Source organism: Salmo salar, chromosome ssa19 (assembly GCF_905237065.1).
Source record: "Salmo salar chromosome ssa19, Ssal_v3.1, whole genome shotgun sequence".
NCBI classification, from domain to species: Eukaryota; Metazoa; Chordata; class Actinopteri; order Salmoniformes; family Salmonidae; genus Salmo; species Salmo salar.
In genome coordinates, this window is record NC_059460.1 from 7,764,945 (window position 1) to 7,781,495 (window position 16,551).

Consider the following 16,551-nt stretch of genomic DNA (forward strand, 5'->3'; position numbering starts at 1 on the left):
TTTGATAAAGGTCTCTTGCCTTTTTATGTGAAAGTGTCATTCTCTTCTTATGCCACCAGACAGCAGCATCTAAATGGCATCAAGGATGCACTGCCTTCTGAAAATAGTCAGACCCCTTGACGTCAATATTTTGTTACGTTAGAGTCTTATTCTAAAATTCCTCATCAATTTACACACAATACCCCATAATGCCAAAGAAAAAACAGGTTTTTAGACATTTTTGCTAATTTATATATAAGAAAACCCCCCCTGAAATATCATGTTTATGTAAATGTTGTCTTAGGTCCTCTCTTTATGTAGTGCTGTGTTGTCTCTTGTCATGACTTGTGTTTTTTCCTATATATTTTTTTATTTTTGATCCCCGTCCCCGCAGGAGGCCTTTTGCCTTTTAGTAGGCCGACATTGTAAATAACAGTTTGTTCTTTACTGACTTGCCTAGTTCAATAAAAAAAAATTTTTTTTTAAGTATTCAGAGCTTTTACTCAGTACTTTGTTGAAGAACCTTCGACAGCGATTACAGCATTGAGTCTTCTTGGGTATGACGCTACAACCAAATACAATGCTTTTCGTTTTTTAAATATTTAGGAATAACTTGTTCCTTGCCATGCATTCTGAAACTAACTGCAGCTCTTTAAGTGTTGCAGTGATTTCACTCGCTGTAGTAGCTGACATGCATAGTGTTGAGTCATCCGCATACATAGACACATTGGCTTTACTCAAGGCCAGTGGCATGTCATTAGTAAAGTTTGAAAAAAGTAAGGGGCCTAGACATCTGCCCTGGATAATTCCTGATTCTACCTGGATTATGTTGGAGAGGCTTCCATTAAAGAACACCCTCTGTGTGCTGTTAGACAGGTAACTCTTTGTCCACAATATAGCAGGGGGTGTAAAGCCATAACACATATGCTTTCCCATCAGCAGACCATGATCAATAATGTCAAAAGCCGCACTGAATTCTAACATAACAGTTGCCACAATCTTTTTATCATCAATTTCTCTCAGCCAATCATCAGTCATTTGTGTTTACTAAGGGTCGGTAACAGGCTGATTGGTCGGCAATTTGAGCCAGTAAAGGGGGCTTTACTATTCTTGGGTAGCGGAATTACATTTGCTTCCCTCGAGGCCTGAGGGCACATACTTTCTAGTAGGCTTAGATTGAAGATATGGCAAATAGGAGTGGCAATATCGTCCGCTATTATCCTCAGTAATTTTCCAGCGTTTGTTGCTGGCATGTCATGCCAAAATTTGATAATCTTGCCAATGAAATAATCATTAAAGTAATTGGCAATATCAGTGGGTTTTGTGATGAATGAGCCATCTGACTCAATGAATGATGGAGCTGAGTTTGCCTTTTTGGCCAAAATTTCATTTAAAGTGCTCCAAAGCTTTTTACTATCATTCTTTATGTAATGTAGGTTCATCTGCTTTTTATTGAGTTTAGTGATATGATTTCTCCATATGCAGTACATTTGCCAATCAGTTGTGCAGCCAGACTTATTTGCCATTTTGCCTCATCCCTCGCAACCATACAATTTTTTAATTCCTCATCAATCTACGAGGATTTAACAATTTGCAGTCATTTTCTTAATGTAACTGGAATAAGCAATTTCATAAATGTGTCAAGTGCAGTGTCTGTTTGCTCCTCATTACACACCACAGACCAACACATATTCTTTACGTCAACAACATAGGAATCGCTACAAAACTTATTGTATGACCTCTTATACACTATATTAGGCCCAGTTTTTGGGACTTTGGTTTTCCTAGATATGGCTACTATATTGTGAACACTACATCCAATGGATTTGGATACTCCTTTAAAGCACATTTCTGCAGCATTGGTAAAGATGTGATCAATACATGTTGATGATTTCATTCCTGTTTGTAACTACCCTGGTAGGTTGACTGATTCAGGAACTAGTTAGAGTTTGAAGCTTTCTCTTGAATATACCTCTCTGTTGATATCACATACATTATCAAGCATTTCACACATGTTATCCAGATACTGACTATTAACACTTGGTGGTCTATAGCAGCTTTCCGCCAGAATGGGCTTTAGGTGAGGCAGATGAACCTGTAGCCATATTACTTCAACAGCATTTACATGAGATCCTCGCTAAGCTTTACAGGAATGTGGTTCTGAATATAAAAGGCAACACCTCCACCTTTGGCATTTCTGTCTTTTCTGTAAATGTTATAACCTTGTATTGTTCCCACTGTATCATCAAAGGTATTATCTAAGTGAGTTTCAGAGACTGTCAGAATATGAATGTCATCTGTTACTTGCAAATTATTGATTTCATGAACCTTGTTTCTTAAGCTACATATGTTAACGTGAGCTATTTTAGTACTTTTCTGGGATGCTTGATTGCTTTCATTGCTTTACTGAGAAGCTTAGCAGAAGTAGACATGCTCATGTTATTTATGTTAGTGTAGGTTGAGCTTCACACAGTGGACTTCCTACTTGGGCACAACGCCCCCGTGCAAACAGTATAACTCTGGTTCATAGGCACATGATTTCTGCATACAATAGCTGTAGGATCAGGTTACTTATATTGTGTCTTCCAATGCCGCTGGGATAATGTACATTTGCTGAAGCATTATGACAATTCACTGACAAAATGGCAGGGATTAACTGAGCTGGCCTTGGGTCGTTGATAAGTCATTGTCTCAACGCAGCCTTATAATGATGTGAAAGGATCCAGGAACCCAAATGATTTGGGTGGATCCCATACTCCTTATAAAACAAGCTTTGTTTCCAGAAGGTATCAAAATTGTCAATACACATTACACCCACAGAGCTGCAATAGTCCCCTAGCCAGTTATGGAGGGCTAAAAGTCTGCTGAAACGTTCAATGCCACGATTTAGGGAGGGCAAAGGGCCAGATATTATGGGGCGTTTGTTGGTGTAGAGACCCAATCAGTTCTTAAAAATCCATCTTCAGTTGGCCTGAGTTGCCCTTCATAATGTCATTGAATCTCACATTTTACATTTACATTTAAGTCATTTAGCAGACGCTCTTATCCAGAGCGACTTACAAATTGGTGCATTCACCTTATGATATCCAGTGGAACAACCACTTTACAATAGTGCATCTAAATCTTTTAAGGGGGGAGAAGGACTATCCTAATCCTAGGTACCTTAAAGGGGGGTTCATCTCCCGTCTGGATTACTGCACTCCGCTGTTGGCTCGTGGGCGTCCCGGTGCCAGAGCAGCGAACATTAAACCCCTACAACTCATCCAGAACGCCGCAGTGCCCTTGTCTGGGTGTGGGCCTGTCAACCTTCCCAAGTTCTCTCACGGAATCACCGGCCGCTCCTCCGCTCTCTCCACTGGCTTCGGCAGTTGAAGCACGCATCCGCTACAAGACCATGGTCGTACTCTGCGAATGTTGTAGAGCATGAACCTACAGGATCGGGTCACCGCCTTGATGTTAGTGGAGAACGACAGGGTGTTGTCCAGGATCACGCCAAGGTTCTTAGCACTCTGGGAGGAGGACACAAGGGAGTTGTCAACCGTGATGGCGAGATCATGGAACGGGCAGTCCTTCCCCGGGAGGAAGAGCAGCTCCGTCTTGCCGAGGTTCAGCTTGAGGTGGTGATCCGTCATCCACACTGATATGTCTGACACATAGTTCACATGAACTATGATAGACTAAATTTCATGATGCAGGTTTAAAATGTTTGGAAGCAGCTTATTGAGGTCCCGTACTCGTGCTCCTAGATAGCACAACGTTTTTGCTTCAGGTGTCACGTCCTGACCATAGAGAGCTATTATTTTCTATGGTAGAGTAGGTCAGGGCGTGACTGGGGGGGTTCATCTAGTTTATTTATTTCTATATTGTGTTCTAGGTTCTTTTTTCTATGTTGGGGTTTTTGTATGATTCCCAATTAGTGGCAGCTGGTCATCGTTGTCTCTAATTGGGGATTATATTTAAGTTGTTGTTTTTCCCACCTGTGTTTGTGGGAGATTATTTTGAGTTAGTGCATGTTGCACCGTTGTCGTCACGGTTTGTTGTTTGTTATTAGTTAAGTTGTTTGTCTCGCTGAGTTTCACATTCAAATAAAAGATGTGGAATGATACTCACGCTGCGCCTTGGTCCTTCTCTACACACAAACATGACAGAATCACCCACCACACCAGGACCAAGTAGCGTGGCCAGGAGGAGTGGACATGGGAGGAGATCCTGGACGGCAAAGGACCCTGGACACGGATTGGAGAATATCGCCGTCCAAGGGAGGAATTAGAGGCAGCAAGAGATGAACAGCGACGATACGAGGATTTTAGCACGGCAACGACGGAAGCCCAAGAGGCAGCTCCCCCCAAAATGTTTTGGGGGGAGCACACGGGAAGATTGGCGGAGTCAGGGTTTAGACCTGAGCCAACTCCCCGTGCTTACCATGGGGAGCGTGTGACCGTGTTATGCGGTGATGCGCACCGTATCTCCAGTGCGCATTCACAGCCCGGTGCGCTCGTTGCCGGGCTAAAGTGAGCATTCAGCCAGGACGGGTTGTGCCAGCTCTATGCTCCAGACCTCCAGTGCACCTCCACGGTCCAGTATATCCTGCACCGGTTTTACGCACCAGGTCTCCAGTGCACCTCTACAGCCCAGTACGTCCTGTGCCTCCTCCTCGCATACTCCCTGAAGTGCGCCTGCCAAGTCAGGTACGTCCTGTGCCTGCTCCTCGCCCTGAAGTGCGTGTCACCAGTCTGGCGCTACCTGTTCCAGTTCCACGCACCAGGCCTCCAGTGCGCCTTCCCAGTCCAGAGCTTCCGGCGACAGTTCCCAGTCCAGAGCTTCCGGCGACAGTTCCCAGTCCAGAGCTTCCGGCGACAGTTCCCAGTCCAGAGCTTCCGGCGACGTTTCCCAGTCCAGAGCTTCCGGCGACATTTCGCAGTCCGGAACCTCCTGAGACGGTCCCCAGTCCGGAACCTCCTGAGACGGTCCCAGGTCCGGAACCTCCTGAGACGGCCTACAGTCTGGAACCTCCTGAGACGGCCTACAGTCCGGAACCTCCTGAGACGGCTTACAGTCCGGAACCTCTTGAGACGGTCCATGGCCCGAAGCCTCCAGGGATGATCCATGGCCCGGAGCCTCCTGTGATGATCCGCGGTCCGGAGTCTCCAGCGACGGTCTGCGGTCCGGAGTCTCCAGCGACGGTCTGAGGTCCGGAGCCTCCAACGAGGGTCGGCGGTCCGGAGCCTCCAGCAATTCTGGCGGATTCGCAGGATGAGAGGGTTCTTCGTCCTGCACCAGAGCCGCCTCCAATGTTGGTGGATCCGCAGGATGAGAGGGTTCTTCGTCCCGCACCAGAACCGCCTCCGATGCTGGAGGATCCGCGGGATGAGAAGGTTCTTCGTCCTGCACCAGAGCCGCCACCAACACTAGACACCCCCCCTAAACCTCCCTTTTGGTTTCAGGTTTTGCGGCCGGAGTCCGCACCTTTGGCGGGGGGTACTGTCACGTCCTGACCATAGAGAGCTATTATTTTCTATGGTAGAGTAGGTCAGGGCGTGACTGGGGGGTTTATCTAGTTTATTTATTTCTATGTTGTGTTCTAGGTTCTTTTTTCTATGTTGGGGTTTTTTGTATGATTCCCAATTAGAGGCAGCTGGTCATCGTTGTCTCTAATTGGGGATCAAATTTAAGTTGTTGTTTTTCCCACCTGTGTTTGTGGGACAATATTTTGAGTTAGTGCATGTTGCACCTCTGTCGTCACGGTTTGTTGTTTGTTTATTAGTTAAGTTGTTTGTCTCACTGAGTTTCACGTTCAAATAAAAGATGTGGAATGATACTCACGCTGTGCCTTGGTCCTTCTCTACACACAAACGTGACACCAGGGACATTTCTCACCATTGAACTGCCCAATACAATGACCAGACAAGGGGATGGAGATATCCACCCATTACTACTCCTCATACAATTCGTTGACCCTTTTAAAGGACCACAAGAAGCAGGATAGCATACACCCACTGCTCCCGGTGATAGGTCCAGACCTCCCACAGCAGGCAGTGCCCTGTCAGATCCAGAGAGAGGGAAAGGAGCCGAACTCAACAACGAAGCCGCTGCTGGAGTCCGCATATTTGGAGTCAGCACAGCCGTTGCAGACACAGGCAATCCCGGTGATGAAGCCACAGGTAGATCAGGCACCAGTACGGAGAAGCTATTCCTTATGTCAATCTGCTCCGAACCTCTCGCAGACACTCCAGTCTGCTTAGCAGCATGCCGCTGCCTTCGGTTTCCACAACTTGTGACATGGGACCAACACTAATTGGAACAATCCTCTTGCTGTTCTCCGTCCACTCCACTACAAGATGGAGGACAAGAAGATGGAGACGACTTCCTCTGCAGGCAAGTTCCAGGTAGCAAAGGCCATTCGGGTAGGGACAGATGACAAGGCGGGTATACCTCCATCAGGCCTGAACGGCGTCCAGTCACAGGAGTTAAGAATGAGAAAGTTCCAATTTGCGTTTTCCCCATAAGCTAAAAGGCTAATAAATCATTAGAAAACCCTTTTGCAATTATGTTAGCACAGCTGAAAACTGTTGTCCTGATTAAAGAAGCAATGGCCTTCTTTATACTAGTTGTGTATCTGGAGCATCAGCATTTGTGGGTATATTTCAGGCCCAAATTTGCCAGAAACAAAGACCTTTTTTCTGAAACTCGTCAGTCTATTCTTGTTCTGAGAAATGAAGACTATTCCAATGCGAGAAATTGCCAAGAAACTGAAGATCTCATACAACGCTGTTTGCTACTCCCTTCACAGAACAGCGCAAACTGGCTCTAACCAGATTAGAAAGAGGAGTGTCTAGAGTGTCTAGTTTTAGAAACAGATGCCTCACAAGTCCTCAACTGGCAGCTTCATTAAATAGTACCCACAAAACACCAGTCTCAACGTCAACAGTGAAGAGGCGACTCCAGGATGCTGGCCTTCTAGGCAGAGTTGCAAAGAAAAAGCCATATCTCAGACTGGTCAATAAAAAGAAAAGATTAAGATGGGCAAAAGAACACATACACTGGACAGAGGAAGATTGGGAAAAAAGGGTTATGGACAGACAAATCTAAGTTTGAGGTGTTCGGATCACAAAGAAGAACATTCGTGAGATGCAGAAAAAATTAAAAGATGCCATCTGTCAAACATGGTGGAGGTAATGTGATGGTCTGGGGGTTCTTTGGTGGTGGTAAAGTGGGAGATTTGTACAGGGTAAAAGAGATCTTGAAGAAGGAAGGCTAACACTCCATTTTGCAACGGCATGCCATACCTCGTGGACGGCGCTTAATTGGAGCCAATTTCCTCCTACAATAGGATAATGACAACAAACTATTCAAGAACCATTTAGGGAAGAAGCAGTCAACTGGTATTCTGTCTATAATGTAGTGGCCACAGTCACTGGATCTCAACCCAATTTTTTATTTACTTAGATAAGTCATTTAAGAACAAATTCTTATTTACAATGACAGCCTACCAGGGAACAGTGGGTTAACTGCCTTGTTCATGGACAGAACAACAGATTTGAACTTTGTCAGCTTTGATCTAGCAACCTTTCAGTTACTGGCCCAATGCTCTAACCACTAGGCTACCTATTGAGTTGTTGTGGGAGCAGCTTGAGCATATGGTATGTAAGAAGTGCCCATCAAGCCAATCCAATTTGTGAGAGGTGCTTCAGGAAGCATGGGGTGAAATCTCTTCAGATTACCTCAACAAATTGACAACTAGAATGCCAAAGGTCTGCATATGTGTTATTTCATAGTTTTGATGTCTTCACTATTATTCTACAATGTAGAAAATAGTAAAAATAAAGAAAAACCCTTGAATGAGTAGGTGTGTCCATACCTTTGACTGGTACTGTATGTAGATATGTGTTAGAAAAAACACTATATTTCCCTTTTGACAAAGTGATGCTGAAGGTAAAAAACGTACTACACTCTCACCTACTGCCTCCTATCCATCACAAACAGACTGACAGAGAGAGGAAAGGGAGTGTGGAGAGAGAGATAATTGAAAGTAACAATTAACCTAATGGAATGATTTAATTGGATTGCCTTGACAACAGTCGTACCCAATACCCATTTATGCCAATAAAGCTCATTTCAATTTATTTCAGTTGAAAGAGAGAAAGAGGGTGGCTGAATTCCCTAACAATTGTCCTCCACCTAATCTTCCCACCTAACTGTCCTGACAGGTTCGAGCAGGATGGTCACAATAGCATGGAGCTTAGACTAGAAAGGATTGTAAAGCAGTGCTGTAGACTGCTGGAGTAACAGCATAACAGCACATCATAACAGCACACTAGAACCCTGTCCTGGCAGGCAGGAAGGTCCATTATGTCATTATCAGATTGAAACAGAGCCAAAGTCTTCTGCTAGAGAATGTTACATTGGCACTATGGCACTCAGTCTAACTGTAGCAACCCTCAATGTGAGGGCACTACAGCCTCCACCCAGAGGTCTGGACCTCGTGAGCTTGTCCTATAATAGCAAGGTTGCCAGTTCAAGCCCTGTGTTGGCTGTTCCTGCTCTATCACCACAACACCATGATTTCTTAGCAGTTGGTTGCATCATGCTCACTCCATCTTGATTTTTTTTTTAACTGCTTGTATTGTAACAGGAACAGGTAGGAGAGGAAATGTGGTCATTAGAGCAGAATTTCTGTTGAACCGGAATGGTGATTACTTTCTCCCTTCCTCCCATTCTCCCCCTCTCCGGACTGCCTGCATTGACCCTTTTTTGAAATAACTCTCTTGCTCTGACTTTATGCAGACACACTGGACTCTACCCCCACAGTCACACATACACTGACACCCCTACACACATATACACCCACACACACATAACATGCACACACATGCATACTGACGCCACACATACACACACACACTCACACACACAAACACACACACGTTCACACTCACCACATATGCTGCTGCAACTGTATTTTATCTATCCTGTAGCCTGGTCACTTTAGCCCTACCTACAGTGCCTTCGGAAAGTATTCAGACTCCTTGACTTGTTCCACATTTTGTTACGTTACAGCCTTATTCTAAAATGTATTAAATAAAATAAAAATCTCAGCAATCTACACACAATACCCCATAATGACAAAACAAAAACAAGTTTTTAGAAATATCTGCAAAAAATAAATATATGAAAAACTGAAAAAATGTATTTACATAAGTATTCAGACTCTTTGCTATGAGGTGCATCCTGTTTCCATTGATCATCCTTGAGATCATCCTTGTCTATATAAGGTCCTACATTTGTGCATGTCAGAGCAAAAACCAAGCCATGAGGTCGAAGGAATTGTCCATAGCGCTCCGAGACAGGATTGTGTCGAGGCACAGATCTGGGGAAGGGTACCAAAACATTTCTGCAGCATTGAAGGCCCCCAAGAACACAGTGGTCTCCATCATTCTTAAATGGAAGAAGTTTGGAACAACCAAGACTCTTCCTAGAGCTGGCCGCCCAGCCAAGCAATTGGGGGAGAAGGGCCTTGGTCTGGGAGGTGACCAAGAACCCGATGGTCACTCTGACAGAGCTCTAGAGTGCCTCTGTGGAGATGGGAGAACCTTCCAGAAGGACAACCATCTATGCAGCACTCCACCAATCATGCCTTTATGGTAGAGTAGCCAGACGGAAGCCACTCCTCAGTAAAAGGCACATGACAGCCCGCTTGGAGTTTGACAAAGGGCACCCACTAAGGGAAAAAAAAGATTTAATCCATTTTAGAATAAGGTTGTAACCTAACAAAATGTGAAAAGTCAAGGGGTCTGAATACTTTCTGAAGGCACTGTATATGTACAGTACATAGCTATCTCAATTACCTCGTACCCTGCACATCGACTTGGTACTGGCACTCCCAGTATATAGGGCTCCCGAGTAGCGCAGCGGTCTAAGGCACTGCATCTCAGTGCTAAAGATGTCACTACGGACCTTGGTTTGATTCCTGGCTGTATCACAAACGGCTGTGATTGGGAGTCCCATTGGGCGGCACAAAATTAGCCCAGTGTTGTCCGGGTTTGGCAGGGGTAAGCCGTCATTGTAAGTAAGAATTTGTTCTTAACTGACTTGCCTAGTTAAAAAAAAATGTATGCAAGTTTTGTGAAATTAAGGTTAAATAAAAATAAATATTGGCATGTTATTTTGTACTCCGTATATATAGCCTTGTTATTTTCTACTCCCTGTATACAACCATGTTATTTTCTACTCCCTGTATATTGCCATGTTATTTTTACTCGTTATTTTTATTCGTTATTCACTGTGTATTTATTCGTCATGTCACTATTTCATTTAAAAACAAATCTTTGTTATCTTATCTTTAACTCTGCGTTGTTGGAAAGGCCCCGCAAGTAATCATTTCACTGTTAGTCTACACCTGTTGTCTTCGAATCATGTGGCAAATACAATTTTATTTCACATTTCTCTGTCTCTCTGTCTCTCTTGCTCTCTCTCTCTTTTTCTCCTTCTCTCGGAATTCAAGGCTCCTCTGGACTGTACTGGTACCCACTGCGCAAAATTACTCATCTGTAAAAAAAATTGTGTGTATGTGTGTAGAGACTGGGTTGCTTTCAGAGTACAGCTTTTGTTTATGGTTGCATCATTTCTGGTAGTTATAGTCGGCTGAACCAATGAACCACCTTGCTGCAGTGGTCTAAACAGCAGCAGGGGAATAAATAAGGATGCGTTCCAGATACACAAATTTTGCACTGTAAGCATGCAGAAATCAGTGACGTGGTTGCTGAGACGCTTCCCCAGACATTGTAAAGATTTGATATTCTGTGCAAGTCTATTTGCCCAATGTGCGTTAACTGGAACGCACCCACAACCTTCCGCTTATCTCGGCTTCCTTCCCAGAACACAGACCTCTCAACCATCCCCGGGTGAGACGGTGCTTTGGCAATGTAAACATGTTTCCCATGACAATATATCGCCCTTGAATTGAGAGAAGAGAGAGAGAGCGCGATAAAGGCAGCATGTGGAAGATTCAATCCGCCTCTGTGTGGATGGTTAATGGCTGTCATTTATCGGTGAATCTTCAACACAACTGCTTTCTGATTACCAGAGGAGATAGAGAGGGCGAGAGTATGCCAAAATCAATATTTTATTCACTGCACGTCTGGGCAGCTGAATACACACAACAGATTGACTCCCTTTCTTTCTCCATCTCTCTCTTCCTCTTCACCTCTCTCTCTCTGACTGGGGGACATAAACCTATTGCGATTGACAGGTTGGTTGCATAATTTTTGTTCTCCAGCTGAGAGAGAGACAGAGGGGAGGGGGCGTGGCGTGGCGTAGCGTGGTGTGGTTGGCAGATGATTCCGTCTGGCTCCCTTGCACTCGACGTTTACTCCTCAAACCGATCACCGGGAACCCCTAACTTACCAGCCTTCAACCGTGTGTAATTAATGACCCGATTCTACTCAATGAGGTAGCTATGTTTTCATTTTCACAGCCTTTATGTAGGGTATTTGCCTATGTTGTGTATATTGTCATAAGCTCCGGTTAAATTATTTCCTTGATGACGAAGATTAATGTCTAGAAAAAGTTGAGGGAGTATGTCCCACTCCATGGTTAATTTGTATTCGAAATCAAACAAGCAAACAAAATCTTATCCTCCAACCGTAGAAAAACATCTGACTGGTCGACTCCCTTGTCAGATCGAATCAATGGGTATGGTCAGGGTTGGCTAGGTTACCTTCTAAATGTAATCATTTACAGTTACTAGTTACCTGTCCAAAATTGTAATCAGTAAGGTAATTTTTTGGATCAACCAAACTCAGTAACATCATATAAGTGCTTTATGCTACTTTTTTGATTACTTTCCCGTAAGAGGCATTAGAAGAAGACAAGACGTCTTTAAATAGCCCACCGAACTACCTCATCCCCATGTTATTTATTTTTGCTATTTTGCACCCAAGTATCTCTACCTGCACATCATCATCTGCACATCTATCAATCCAGTGTTACTGCTAAATTGTATTTTTTTTGCCTCTATGGCCTATTTATTGCCTACCTCCCTACTCTTCTACATTTGCACACACTGTACATAGATCTTTCTATTTTTCTTTTATTTTGTGTTATTAACTGTACGTTTGTTTATGTGTAACTCTGTTGTTGTTGTGTGTGTCGCACTGCTTTGCTTTATCTTGGCCAGGTCACAGTTGTAAATGAGAACTTGTTCTCAACTGGCCTACCTGGTTAAATAAAGGTGAAATTAAAATAAAGTGCATTTGGTGTGTCATCAAATTGGTCTCTGACCGCTATGATGACACACCATCATAGCAGTCTGGTGGAACAAACTTAAACTTGCTCCTTTCATCAATGCTGAATTGAATGTAATTGAAAAACAGAAAGGTGTCATGTATTTTTTCCACAAAATTCCTTTCTGAATGTAAAAGTAATTCAAGAAGTAACATCTAGTTTTTCAAACGTGTCTGTAATCGGATTACAATATTTTTTTGCTGGTAACATAACTGATTACAGTTAGTGTTTTTGAAATCCAATTACGTATAACTGATTGTGTAGGGGCGACCGGGATGCTGCAATACAGTAGCCCACTGCAGATGGCCAGCTTCTTGTGTGTGTGTTGATTTGAAATCCGGGTCACAGCACCAATGTAGCCAACTGGGTATTGAACCTGGGTTGTCACCCCTGTTTTACTCCACTGATCTAAGGCCAGGTAACGCACTTGAACAAGAATCTGTAGCACACTTAGGCTTTAGCAGAAGTAGTGTTTAGTCATTACCCCACCACTCTGGGGTGGGAGAGAGGAAGTTGCGAAAGAGACAGTCCTGAAAAAGTCTTATTTTACAAAAGAAAAACCTAGCTCCAATTAAGGCACTTGTGGTGATCAGAGAGGATCTGAGGAAATAATATGGCAAATATTACACTTAGCCAACCAAAGGGGGGAAGGAAAGAGAGAGTTGATGAGATGGGGAGAAAGAGAGAGGGATGGAGAGAGTGTCTTGTGGTGTTAACGTATCTCTCTCCTCTCTGGAATGGCATGGTTGAGTGTTCCCTATATGTAATTTAGGGTGAAGATAATTCTCTTGGAACCACTTGTTTTTTCTTATCAGGAAAGACAACCAGGCAAACACTGTATAGGTGTGTTTGGTTGACTTTATGGGTGTAGGCAAAAGACACGCACACACATACACATACACACCTTGTGGCCCAATATTGATTGCAGATACAGTGAGCTCAAGGAGCAGTAAGTGTGGGGGACAGGTCCAACCTTAGAACAACATTATCAGTTATATGTAATGACATGGACACACACACACACACACACACACACACACACACACACACACACACACACACACACACACACACACACACACACACACACACACACACACACACACACACACACACACACACACACACAGTAAGGAAGTGTTGTGTGTTGGTGCCTACAGTTCACTGTTTGTGTCCAATATTGGAGTGTGAGCGAGTTGGTCATGAGATGGGCATCAGGGAACCTAGTCTCCCAACAACCATCAGCGGATCCCATTTCAAACCCCACCTGACAGGATCTGAAATGATGGGCTTACCAATCCTCCCAGATATAGATTGGTTGGTGATGGGCTATAGGGTCTCTCTCTCGATCTGTCCTTCTCTCTTTCCTTCTCTCTCTCTCCACATTGAAAGGGGAAGTGGTGTCTGTCTAGTCAGAAGTGTCATAGGGTTGCAGGAAGTGAAGTGGGGCTTGTGATTCTGCATCACTGTACTATCAGATTGTTTTCTACTCAGATATTATCTAATCTACCAGCTGCAAAAACATAAACACTGTCTATTTAACACACACACACACACACACACACACACACACACACACACACACACGACCCTGTGCAAAGATTGTGTTTGTGTGTGTGTCGTCCCTCTGTTGCAGGACAGGGGAAGTTTTTAATTCCAGGTGCATGTAGCTCAGTCTACCAGAAGATGGCAGCGGTACCACAGACATGCATGTAAACACACACTAATAAAACAATGCTCAGGCAGGAAAATCAATGACCAACCAGATCAGGTGACTAACCTGATCAATGACCAGCCTTGACCACCCATACTCAACTGGCGGATGTTGCCTATATATAAAACAAATAATCTGTTGGGATTTTAACTTACTGCTGTTGAGGGTTGTAGTAGGAGAATGCACACGGTTACATTTTGAAATTTGGTAGGGCATAGTCAGTTTCCTCTTGTTATGTCATTCACTGACAGACCTTGCTTAGAGATATTTATAACCTCTCAGAAATGTCCAGTTGATCAACTACTGGCCATGTTAGCTAGATGGGTAAATTAGGATAACCAGCTATCTACATCTTGTAGTTAGCATTGCCAGATTACTCTACCCCCCAGGGGGCCCACATTGATTTTGTTGAGTCACTCAGGTATCATAACACACGGCCCTGGGCAAAATGTGTAGATTTGCAGAAAATTTGCTTTAAAACTGCAAAAGAACACAGACACTGGACAGAGGAACTCTGCCTAGAAGGCCAGCATCCCGGAGTCGCCTCTTCACTGTTGACATTGAGACTGGTGTTTTGCGGGTACTATTTAATGAAGCTCCTAGTTGAGGACTTGTGAGGTGTCCGTTTCTCAAACTAGACACTCTAATGTACTTGTCCTCTTGCTCAGTTGTGCTCCGGGGCCTCCCAATCCTCTTTCTATTCTGGTTAGAGCCAGTTTGCGCTGTTCTGTGAAGGGAGTAGTACACAGCATTGTATGAGATATTCAGTTTCTTGGCAATTTCTAGCATGGAATAGCCTTCATTTCTCAGAACAAGAATAGACTGACGAGTTCCAGAAGAAAGTTCTTTGTTTCTGGCCATTTTGAGCCTGTAATCGAACCCACAAATGCTGATGCTCCAGATACTCAACTAGTCTAAAGAAGGCCAGTTTTATTGCTTCTTTAATCAGAACAACAGTTTTGAGCTGTGCTAACATAATTGCAAAAGGGTTTTCTAATGATCAATTAGCCTTCTAAAATGATAAACTTGGATTAGCTAACCCAACGTGCCATTGGAACACAGGAGTGATGGTTGCTGATAATGGGCCTCTGTACGCCTATGTAGATATTCCATTAAAAGTCAGCCATTTCCAGCTACAATGTTAATGTTGTAAATGACTAATGTCTACACTGTATTTCTGATGAATTTGATGTTATTTTAATGGACAAAAAATGTGCTCTTCTTTCAAAAAGATCCAAGATGGCGTAGCAGTGCAGCCGTGTTTTGTTCGTCCTCTCGTGTACTTTTGTATTTTTTGTCTTTTTTTTTGTATGTATTTCAATTTTATTTTCAATCTCTTTTCCATTTTAATTCAATTATACCTTCCAGTAACCTGCCTCATCCAATGTGATACAGAACCGCTATTTTTATTTTTTATTTTTTAGACCTTACAGCCAAAACCACCTAGCCATCAGCAGCTAACCAGCTAATTAGCTACAAGCTATTTAGTCATTGTTAGCCACTGCTAGCAGCCTTTACCTTCTGCACAGATACCAGCCCTTTTTTTAGCTTGGATAATACTCTCCAGCCTACCAGTATCGGACTGTTTCTCCACTACAACACTGGATTCCTGCCGTAAACCCTGGACCATTACTCCTGATCTTCACAGCTGCCACCGAGTGACCCAGTACCGAAGCTATCCCTGAGGCCCACCTCCCGGACTACTCAGTTGTTCACCCGGACTCCACCCAAACACGGCTAAAATCCACTACTCCACCGGATCCTTGCCGTAAGCTCTGGACCTTGGCACCGGATCACCGCTGCTGCCGAGTGGCTATAGTGGCTAACCCCCCTGCCCCGAAGCTAGCACCAGTTAGCCGTGAGCCAGGCACATCTCCTGGCTAGCAAACTAAATTACTACAACTACAATACTTCTTTCGCCATCTGGCTTGGATCCTTTGTCGACACTGCGCCCCGCCGCACCACCATGACTGGTCAGCCGACGAATACTCCATCCGCTGTGCCTTCAACCGGCCTCCGTCGGACGTCGGCGCAGACACTTCTATTAGCCCCGGGCTGCTAACTTTAAGCGCCGTGTCTCCCGCGTGCTAGCGTAGTAGCGACTACGCCGCAGCTTCCCTGTTCCATCTATGGCTGTACCCTGGACCCTATGATCACTTGGGTACATAGCTGATGCCTGCTGGACTGTCCATTAATCATGGTACTCCATTCTGTTTATTTTTGTTTATCTGTCGGCCCCAGCCGCGATCTCAGGCTCTGTGTGGAGTTAACTGACCCTCTCTGCCCATTCATTGCCATTTTACCTGTTGTTGTTGTTTTAGCTGATCAGCTGTTGTTGTCTTACCCGTTGTTGTCTTAGCTAGCTCTCCCAATCAACACCTGTGATTGCTTTATGCCTCGCTTTATGTCTCTCTCAAATGTCAATATGCCTTGTATACTGTTGTTTAGGTTAGTTATCATTGTTTTAGTTTACAATGGAGCCCCTAGTTCCACTCATCATACCTCTGATACCTCCTTTCTCCCACCTCCCACACATGCGGTGACCTCACCCATTATAACCAGCATGTCCAGAGATG

At 44.1% G+C, this 16,551-nt stretch overlaps 1 protein-coding gene across 3 annotated transcripts in view; it reads left to right on the forward strand.

Annotated features, from left to right (window-relative positions):
• Positions 1-11,207: 11,207 nt before the first annotated feature.
• The window catches only part of LOC106578373 (phospholipase D1), a 31,203-nt gene continuing 25,859 nt past the window's right edge, over positions 11,208-16,551 (forward strand). For all 3 annotated transcript variants that reach the window (XR_006760670.1, XM_045702033.1, XM_014157097.2), the window contains exon 1: positions 11,208-11,428. The gene's annotated coding sequence lies outside the window, so the exon portion shown is untranslated. The remainder of the gene's footprint in view (positions 11,429-16,551) is intronic.